This window comes from Panthera tigris, chromosome B1 (genome assembly GCF_018350195.1).
Source record: "Panthera tigris isolate Pti1 chromosome B1, P.tigris_Pti1_mat1.1, whole genome shotgun sequence".
Lineage (NCBI taxonomy): Eukaryota > Metazoa > Chordata > Mammalia > Carnivora > Felidae > Panthera > Panthera tigris.
Window position 1 is genome coordinate 98,385,836 of NC_056663.1, and position 11,199 is coordinate 98,397,034.

The 11,199-nt window shown below is 37.1% G+C and overlaps 1 pseudogene; it reads left to right on the plus strand.

Annotated features, from left to right (window-relative positions):
• Nucleotides 1–997: 997 nt before the first annotated feature.
• Nucleotides 998–10,267, plus strand: LOC102968287 (annotated as a pseudogene).
• Nucleotides 10,268–11,199: the final 932 nt, after the last annotated feature.

Genomic DNA, 11,199 nt, shown 5'->3' on the forward strand with positions numbered 1-11,199 from the left:
ACAGAATGTCACTCTTAGGATAATTTGATAAATGTTGTGTCAGCAGTTTTTAGAAAAAGTCTTCTGTTGTAACAAAACTGCCAGACGCTAAACAGACAAAGTCTCAGAATAATTGATATGGACAACAGAAGTAAGAATTTTGACTCCCAGTGGGCAAGCCACCTGTACAAACAACACTTCTAACTTCAGTTTGAGTTGCTGGCTTCTGAACACTCAATTATTTAGGGCATTCAGAGGATTTCATTAATACAAGAAATGCCTACAGGCCTGCATTACAAAGGTGGTCTTTATCATTAAAGATTGGGGTTCAGTAATAAGAATTGCTAATGCTATGTGGATGACAAATGATTTTTCTCCACCAGAACTAGAATTCTTCCCTTTTTGAAAGTATTTTAATATGTTCTTCTTCAGAATGTTTTAATGCTATTTTGCCTTGAAATCCTCAGACATTTTTAGAGGCAGAATATAAAAGGACAGAAAATGACCATCCAGATGTTTCCACATTCCAAGGTTGTCACAGCATTGCCATCCAGACAAAGTCTGTTCTGGATTCTTAAGAAATTAGTTAGGATTAGAGGGGTGAACTACTTGCACAGAGTTCTCTTTTAGCATTAATATGCTTTGTAGAGCCTCTTATTACAATGAATTGACTTAGATCCCCTGTCTCATATTTAAAGCGACAAATAATTTGTTTGGTTTTGTTTCGCTGAAGAGTAAGGATTTAAGTACTTTTAGAATCCAGTTTTAAATTGTAAAACAATTTTAGATTTACAGAAAATTGTGAAGGTAGTACAGAGAGTTTCCAGATTTTGCACCCATTTTCTCTCAGTAACATGTTACATTAGCATACCACATTTGTTATAATTACTGAACCAGTGGAGATATATTATTATTATTAACTGAAATCCATAGCTTATTCAGACTTCCATAGTTTTTACCTAATGTTCTTTTTTATGTTCAGGATCCCATCTAGGATCCTACATTATATTTAGTTATCATGTACCCTCATGTGCTCACGGCTGTGACAGTTTCTCAGACTTTTCTTGTCTTTGATGTCCTTGACAGTTCTGAGAGTACTGGTCAGGTAATTGGAGCATGTCTCGCAACAGAAATTTGTCTGATTTTTTTCTCATAATTATACTAGGTATGGAGTTTGAGGAAGAAGACCACAGCAATGAAATACTATTTTCATATCTTATCAAGGATACATGACTTATTACTGCTCATGTTGATCTTAAGTTCCTGCCTCAGGCAGAGTTTTTCATGTTTCTCCAATAAAATGTTACTCTTTCCCACCCTGTCCCCTTTCTGTACTGTCTTCCTTGGAAGGAAGTCACTATGTGCAGCCTGCATATGAAAGGTCGGGAGTGATTCACCAACTCCTTGAGGGCTCGTTATCTATACAAATTATTTGGAATTCTTCTGCACAAGAAATTTGTCTCTTCTCATTCATTCATTCATTCAATTATTCAATCATTCATTTGTATCTGTATGCACTTTTTGTACTGGGTTATAACCCAATACTGCTTTTCTTATTTTGTTGCTCAAATTGTTTCAGTCCTGGCCTTTAGAATCTCTTCGGGTGTCTAATATACCTCATATACCTCTTATACCTCATGTTTGTGCTTGTATATGGAGGTCTTTTCTTAGTTTCTGATGTTACAAGGTGCTGTAGGCTCATCATGTATATTTTCTGCACGAATACTAAAAATCAGTCTTTCTTCAAGGAGTTTGGTTTCTGTTATTGGAGAACAGTGTTAGAAACTGAGATCTGGGTGTTATGTATGCACATAGCTATATATCATTGAAACCAGGTCCTCTCAATCAACAGTGTAAGGAAATGTATTTATGTATGTATGCTAACCCCTGAATCTATACATATCTGTACTTGTATATGTAAATACCTGTCTATAGTAAACTAAATCTGCATGTGTTTTGAGGACTCCAAGTCTAACTCCTTACCAGATGGATCATTCCAGCCTCCTTCTCTTGATTGTCTGCAAACTACCAATAAGAAACCTAGATTCAAACCACCTTTATCCATTGACTTAATCTCAGTATACACAGAGTGGTTACAGAATTGTTAACCTGTATACCTATAGGAAACAAAGTGTTCAACTAGACCGCAGTGATAATGTATAATTCCTCTTGACTTTAGTCATGAAAACTTCACTCATTTTCCAAGTTACTCAGGCTACCAACGTGTTTGAAGTTGTTTCATATATTTGTAATATGTGAGATTCTTTTATAGCATTCCACATTTCATCCTGGGAACTCCCAGTCTCCTATTTTTTTTTTGAAATTTACATACATTAAGGTTTATTTTTTATGTTGTAAAGTTCTATTTTAACAATTACACAGTTTCATGTATCTACCATGACTGTATCATTTAGAATATTTTCACTGCCCTAAAAAAATCCCCTGTGCTTTACTTATTCAACCTTCTTCTCCCCCACAAACTCCTGACAACTACTGGTATTTATGCAATTTTTATAATTTTGTCTTTTCCATAGGTGATATCATTAGAATTACAGATTTTGTAGCCTTTTCAGACTGACTTCTTTCACTTAAAAATATGCATTTAAGTTGCATCCATTGCTGAGATGCCTAGCTGTCTCAGTCAGTAGAACATGCAACTCTTGATCTCAGGGTCATGAGTCCAAGCCCCATGTTGGGCATGAGGCCTACTTTTAAAAACTAATTAATGTGGGCACCTGGGTGGCTCGGTGGGTTAAGCGTCCAACTTCGGCTCAGGTCATGATTTCACGGTCTGTGAGTTTGAGCCCCATGTCAGGCTCTGTGCTGACAGCTCGGAGCCTGGAACATGCGTCAGATTTTGTGTCTCCCTCTCTCTGCCCCTCGTCTGCTTGTGCTCTATCTCTCTCTGTCTCTCAAATATAAAACAAACAAAACAAAACAAAACAAAAACCTAAATAATGTAATTCACTTTAATTAATTAAAGATCAATTAGTCAATTAATCAACTGGCTAATTAGTTAAGTGATTGGTTATTTAAATGAATTAATTAGTTGATTAATTAATTAAACATAACTAAAAAAGATTCATTCATTGCTTTCCCTGCCTTAATAGCTGATTTCTTTTTATGGCTGAATAATATTCCATTGTTTAAATGTAGCAGTTTATCTGTTGGTTGCTTCCAGTTTTTGGCAATTATTCATAAAGCATGCAAGTCTTAGAGTGGAAAAACTTTTCAAATCATTAAGCTAAATACTTTAGAAGAAGTGGTGCTATATCATACGGTAAAATTATGTTTAGATTTGTAAGAAACTGGCAAATTTTCTCCTATAGTGGATGTGTCATTTTCAATCACTCCCAGAAATGAATGAGAGTTTTGTTGCTCTGGTTTCTTGGCAGTTATTGACATTGTCAGTGTTTAGGATTTTTGCCATTCTAATTAATGTGTAGTTGATATCTTGTTATTTTAATGTGTAATCCTCTGATGACAATAATGTTAATATGTTTATATGTGTATTTTGCCACCTGTATATCTTTTTTGGTAAGGTCTGTTCAGATCTTTTACCCACTTTTTAAAAAATGATTATACATTTTCTATTTGTTGAATTTTAAGAGTTCTTTGTATATTTCGGATATGAGTCCTTTATTAGATATGTGTTTTGCTCCTGGTTTCTCCCAGTCTTTGGCTTGTCTTTTCATTCTTTTAATAGTGTCTTTTGCAAAGCAAAAGTTCTAATTTTCATAAGGTACTACCTATTCTTTTTCATGGACTAGATGTTTGGATCGCTTTTTTTGGTGTTTTATCTAAAAACTCATCACCAGAAAAATATTTTTAATAGCTATGTATGGTTTTAAATATTAGATAGTTACTTTGAAATAGTAACTTTCAAATCTTTTTCTCTTTTTATTTATTTATTTGAAAGAGAGAAAGTTTGAGTGCAAGTAGGGGATGGGGCAGAGGGAGAGAGAGAGAGAGAGAAAAGAGAGAGAGAGAGAGAGAGAGAGAGAGAGAATCTCAAGTAGGCTTGGTGATCCGCACTCTGACACAGGGCTTAATCTTACGACCTTGAAATCGTGACCTGAGCTGAAATCAAGATTCGGATGCTTAACCAACTAAGCCATCTAAGCACCCAAATCTCTTTCTCTTTGATTTTTCTTTCACTGCTCTCTTTTCACTTTCCTCACTCTTTTTTGTGTTCTCTTTCTCTGTTTGCCTCTTTTCTCTCTGGCAATAAGTAGGCTAGAACACAAAAAATGAGCTTGTAAGTCAATTATTCTTTAATTTATCCATTTTCTTCTATAGATTTAAACAAAATATTTTATTTATTTTTGAGAGAGTGTGAGCAGGGGAGGGGCAGAGAGAGAGGGGGAGAGAGGACCTGAAGTTGGCTGTGCACTGACAGCAGTGAGTCCCATGCTGCGCTTGAATGCACAAACCCTGAGATCATGACCTGAGCTCAAGTCGGACGCTCACCTGACTGAGCCACCAGGCACCCCTCTTCTGTGGAATTTTTACATACATTTTAGAAATATTCTTTTGTGATCTAAAGATCATCTGTATGCTAGTTGGTTGGTAGTAAACTGTAGCAATAATTAAAGGATGCTCTAATAATGTGCCAATGAATCAAAATCAATATTTGATTAGTTATCAATGTAATTATCATTATAATTAATTATCAATAGAATAAATACATGTTATCCTATAAATTATAAATACTTATTCAAAGACAAGTATGTTCTCAAAATGAATTCCCTATGAATGAATACAAAGCTAGTATTTGTCATGTCCCCCCTCCTAGTTTGGCTCTCAAAAATCTAATTGAGGATAGAGTGCAATTAGCAAATTAAAATGAATTAAAAAAACTATATTACATTATGTGTAATCAAATGTAAGAACACCATGCTAATGCCATATACGGTGTAATGGTTGGTGAATATGAGAGCAATGAGCACTGCTGTATTGGTGGTAGGTTTCTGTTCATTTGTTTAAATGTTTATTTTTGAGAGAGAGAGAGAGAGAGACAGAATACAAGTGGGGGAAGGGCAGAGATAGAGGGAGACAGAATACAAGTGGGGGAGGGGCAGAGAGAGAGGGAGACACAGAAACCGAAGCAGACTCCAGGCTCCAATCTGTCAGCACAGAGCCTGATGGGGGGCTCGAACTCACAGACTGCGAGATCATGACCTGAGCTGAAGTCGGCCACTCAACCTACTGAGCCACCCAGGTGCCCCTTGGTGGAAGGTTTTGAAGAAAGCAGAGCTTGTGCTTGCCACAGAAGATGATTATAATGTAGATCGTCCAAGTTAAGAAGAAGGGATGCTCCAAACGAAGGAAAACATGAACAAAAGCACTGACTTGAAGTTGAAAATGCGATACTCATTGGGCAGGTATAGCACAACTCCAATTAATCAAATGGCTTTTAAAATCAGTGTGTCAAGTAGATTGGTAGATTACATGTGTTTATGTAGGAGCCTGAAGTTTTTTTTAATCGATGGTTAATGCAACACAAAGAATCTTTAAGACACACTTTGACTATTGAGGCCTCTGTTATGACAGTTAGGTCACTGAAACCCTCTGACAAGAGCATAATGGCATTCTCTTGTCCCCTGTGATTGGCTCAGATGTGGAAATATAATCTAATTGGATCTAGCAGAGGGAAATTTATGATTTTAATTTGATAGTATTTGGAAGAAAATTCTCCCTTCTGAGTAGTATGATTACAGATGGGGCATTTGAATTTCTCCAGTTACTTTAGCTCCGTGAAAGATCAGACCAGCCAATAGAGAAAGGTAACACCAAGAGGATCACAAGGCAGCAGAGCCAGAAAACTGATCAAAGGGTACTTGGAGCCTGGCCTACTTCTGGATTGTTGTGTTAATTGAGCCAATAAATCCTGTGATGTGCCTTCTTCCAGGTACTCAGAAAATCTTTTATTTTCTCTCACATCCCACATATAGCCTCATATTAGGAAATTATTTTTGTTCTACCTTCAAAATATGTTTAGACCCTACTACTTCTCACATCTCTACCCTGTCTCCCTGAACCAGATCAGCATCAGCCATCACCTGAGTTAATACAACCGGTCCCTAATCAGTCTCCCTTTTTCATTACTGTTCTTTCACAGTCAATTAACTACACAGGTGGTAGTGATCTTTTAAACACAAAATAAGATCTAACTACTTCTCTGCTCAGCATTCTCTAAAAGCTCCCCATATAGGGAATAAAATCCAAAGGCAAGACAATGGCCTGCTAGGTCTCACAAGCATGGGGCCTTCCTTAATTCTTTTGCAGTATTATCTCTTACCAAAACCCCTTTTTACCCTAGGCCAGGTGGCTTTTTTTTTTTTTTTTCCTGTTTCTCAAACATGTAAAACACACACTCACCTTAGGGCCTTTGCACTTACTGCTTCTTCTGCCTGAAACCTAGTTTCACAAAATATTGCCTTTTCCCTTACTTCACTTGTTTTCCTTACTAGAGAGAAATTGGCTTCCATTTAAAACCACACAGTGTCCTCACTGGTACCAGATAATATTTTCATCATCCAGCTTTACATTTATTCAAAGTTTTTGTCACTACTCAAGACACTTTATTTGTTGATATTATATCCCCTCACCAATCATGTAAGTTTCCTGAGAACAGGATAGCTCTGTTTTCTTTGATGTTTCTAAAACCTGCAGCAGAGAAGGCAACACATAGGATATTTTTTTAAAGTATGTCAAATCATTCTTCAAGGTAATTAGAGTTGTTCTTATTTCTGTTAATGTCATTTGCTACTAAAAGCACTTTCATTAGATAAATGACAATCTAACTAGTGTTTACTAAATTTAATAAAGACAATATACCACATCTAGAAGAAAAAATATATTGTAAATTATGTGATAGTGACTCTGTATTTAATATTTTAAAGTGACTCTGTATTTAATATTTTCCATTAAAATTAGTATATTATACAGCTAAGAAAAACTGAAATCATTCACAGAAATCTTTTGTATTGAGAAAAGAAAAATAGCTAAGAATGAAACATTCCCTGTTGTAAAAATATGGTGGTTTTTACTTTAAAAAAAAAAAAGAAGAAAGAAAAAGAAAAACCTACCACCTTTCTCTAGGAGTACAGTTTTAGATTTCACAACAAAATGTTAACAGTGATATAATTTAAGAGGGATTTGGTTACATAAAAGGTGGGAATTGATGGGTTATATACTTATGGAACTCATCTTAAGTCATCAAGCTCTTTCTTGGGTGCTTTACAAGTATTATCTTATTTAATATTTTCAAACCTCTTTCTGATAAATATTAGTTATTATTTTACAGATGAAAAGAAAAAGAGGTTCTGAAGGAAAAGAAAATTCCCAAGAGCCCACAATTCATACTGACATCCAAATCTAAAGCTTCAAGCATCAAAACTCATTTTAAAAAAATGCTCTTTCCAATAAACATGTAAACCTATTGGTATGCACACAAATATTGTTAAAGTATTGTCTGTGAAGCCCTGTTTGGAAAATATTAAAATCTTTGTATGGTTTATCAATCTGTCAACTAAAATTTGAAAAAAAAAAAAAACCTAGCTCAATGCATTTTTTTATTGAAAAAAAAAGAAACTAGCTCAGTGATGTTTTACAGATGAATAATGTTAGCACTGCTCTAATTACTTAAAAATGCATGTAATTATATGAGCACGAAGACTAATAATAGCAAATGATACTTACATATAAAACTACATTAGCAAGTGCTACAGTCACTTGTTAAAATAAATCATATCAAAGGGAAGGGGGAGGAATAGAAACGCAGACAAGAAACGACAGTGATATTTAAAGTTAACGATGACTAAGAGGTGAACTTTAAGTCTATTTACATATTTCTGAAAGACTGAAACATCAAAAACCACTAACCTGAAATATAGAGGAAACAGAGGAAGAAAATCACTCCACATCGAGAAAACGTTCCTTATAACATTATGTGATAACAGAAAATACGCCATGAACTAAAAAGGAAAAGTATGCATACACACAACAATGTCATTACGAATGTGTGACAGTAACACTATTTTAGAGACAGGAACACTGAGGTGTAAGTGATAGCTCTTGTTAAGTGGTTACCAGCAAAGTAAGATACAAAATAAAATCGGCATGTGTCCCAGGTTGTGGTTTTCTGTTCTGGGGCCGGAAGGTCCTGCCAGACGGGATCTGAAGATGACCAGCATTTGAGCTTCCACCCATGTGAATATCTAAAACTCCCTGGCAGTGAGAATTCAGTCGAGAGCCAGACACTAGGCTCTGGCACCAACAGCCACCAGTGGTATGGCCACAACCAGGCCAGAAGAATCTAGTGTCACCACCCTGCCCCCGTGCTATAATCATCGAAGGAGTAAATGCTTGTTGAATAGACTCCTAAGTTCCAGGTGCTGTATGAGCCCCTTCTGAGGGGCTCAATTTTGGAACTCCACATCTGCAACATCACCCCCATTTGCTCCTTCAGAGATTTTGGAACCAGACTTTTGGGATATAAGCCTGCCACTGAGTTCACTCTAGAAGGGGAAAAAAATACAGGAACGATAATAACGGTAACTACCGGATGAACTCGAGGAATGCCAGAGGCATCTGCAGCTGTTAACAGGCTCCAGTTTAGAATTCAGTAGTCCTGAGGTGGCTGGGTGGCTTAGTCAGTTAGACGACTGACTCTTAATTTCAGCTCAGTTCATGATCTCATGGTTCCTGGGTTCAGGCCCCACATCGGGTTCTAAGCTGTGCCAGCATGGATCCTGCTTGGAATTCTCTTTCCCTCTCTCTCTACCCCTCCCCCACTCATTCTCTCTCTCTCTCTCTCTCTCTCTCTCTCTCTCTCAAAATAAATAAATAAACTTGAAAATAATTGAAGGACCACTAAAAAAATTATAATAATACAGTAGTCCTGCAGCAAATGCTACACCATTTACTCTTTTACTTCTACTCAGCTGGTGGTGGCACCGTTTCGTCTGTTCTGGTATCAACCCAGGAGCTTCCATGGGATTTACTCCAAATAATTTGGGTGGACCAAGAGCAAAAACTACAACTGCATCAACAACCCTTCCTCTAGGATGGGTTAGACTTATACATAGACCCAGACTCAGACTTAACATGTACACTGACACTTACCTACACATAGCTGGTTTGGGAGGTTTGAGTTTCCAAAGTTCAAGCACAACAATCAAAACTTGAACAGGAGGATATGGGCATGACTTTGGCATCTACTGTAGCTACTTCAACTGTGGCCAGTGAAGCACTTAGTGGTATAGATTTTAGTAGCTAATAATATAAAAAGAGTGAGAAAAGAGGAGGATGACCAGAAGATAACAAAGCACTGAAGGATGAAAACCTTCCTCATGTCCTTTGCCAGGATATGGAAAATCTTAAGAAATTTGTGAAGGAACAAAAATCAATACAAAAAAAATAAGCAATGATCAAAGTTTAAGAAGTATTAAGGCTCTGGGGCACCTGGGTGAGTCAATCAATTAAGCATCCGACTCTGGATTTCGGCTTGGGTCATGATTTCAAGATCGTGGGATTGAGCCTTGCTCAGCATGGAGCCTTGCTTAGCATGGAGCCTACTTAAGATTCTCTCTCTCTCCCTCTCCCTCTGCCTCTCCTGCACCCCCTCATTAAAAAATAAAAAAAAAAAAGATATTAAGGCTTTAAAGTACCTTCTGTCATTGGGTACCTGTGGATGAGCAAAAAAATACTCTTGATATCAACAACTTAAAAATATAAGTTACTCAGGAGTTAAATAAGGCACATATAGCATTCAGAACCCAGGAACTACTGCACAGACTTCAAAATAAAAATACAGCTTCTGCCGACTATGTCCCAACCACAGTTCAGCACTTCCAGCTATAGCTTCAACAGTACAGACAGCAGATTGAACAACTAGAAAACTGTCTTGTCACTCAAGCAAATAATTGACCTATAACCACTCAAGATTTATCAAGGGTTCTGTAGAAAACTTACCAACATTTGTAGCTTTGGCTCTACAACTTCGGTCTATTATTAAAAGTGTAAAAGTGCTCAAAGAGTAATACCTTCTCTATAGAAAAATGTTGGAAAATGGTATAGACATGTTTGAAGTCAGGCTAGCAGAAGCTAAGAAATGGCAGAATGCACCCAGAGTTCCTACCAGACCCATGCTTCTCAGTAACATGCCCGTGAAGCTGCCATCACGACCTTGGCGACACTAAGCTTAGCAAGGATGGTGACAGGTCCAGAGTTTAGTACAGATTCAACACAAGTATTGGGAATGATCTGCAAGCAAGTGGCGTAGGGTCTTCACACTGAAAATTTTGGAACGAGCTTTTGCTTTCGAAATGCCACTGCCGAGGGGTGCCTGGGTGGCTCAGTCGGTTGAGCGTCCGGCTTCGGCTCAGGTCATGATCTCACAGTTTGTGGGTTTGAGCCCCGCGTCGGGCTCTGTGCTGGCAGCCTGGAGCCTGCTTCGGAATCTGTGTCTCCCTCTCTCTCTGCTCCTCCCCTGCTCATGCTGTCTCTCTCTCTCCTTCAAAAATAAATAAAAACATTAAAAAAATTAAAAAAAAAAAAAAGAAATGCCACTGCCGAGGCCACATTTGGGTTTTGGAAAAATAAATGAACCTTCAGTAATCCCAGGGCAACCTTTGGCACCTCTGGTACATCTTCATGTAACTTCAACAATTCTAGCATCGTGGTCCCCATGGATCAGACAAACAGGGTACCCAGTCCTGTCTCTTGGATCAGAAGGGGAAATCTTTCGGTCGAAGAAACCTCCAACTGGAAACAAAACAAGAAAAATAATTAATATATGAGTCGATGTGTTAGGGGAATCCATGGCAGCATTGTTCATTATGAGCCTCTTTTCCTAACCTTGATGCGGTAAATTGCACCTCAGGAGATTTATAAAGTTTTGATATTTTTCCCCTACTCTGGAATTTTGAGTTCATACTGATAAACTGTTTTCTTGTGAATATAAAGTCCAGTAGTGTATTTTTCTTTATTTTGTAAACTATATTCTGCTTACATCCCTGACTAGTAAAGCCTATTGTTTAGCAAAGTGTTAATAGCTGTGGTTTTTATTGATAAGGTTGACACTACATAAATATATACCTATTTGTTTCTCTTAGAGTAGAAAAGACCTCTAGTGTTTATAGTTGAGTCAATTCTTATTTTGATAAGAGTCTCTTGAACTACACTGAAGGACATCTTTTATACAGAATAATATTC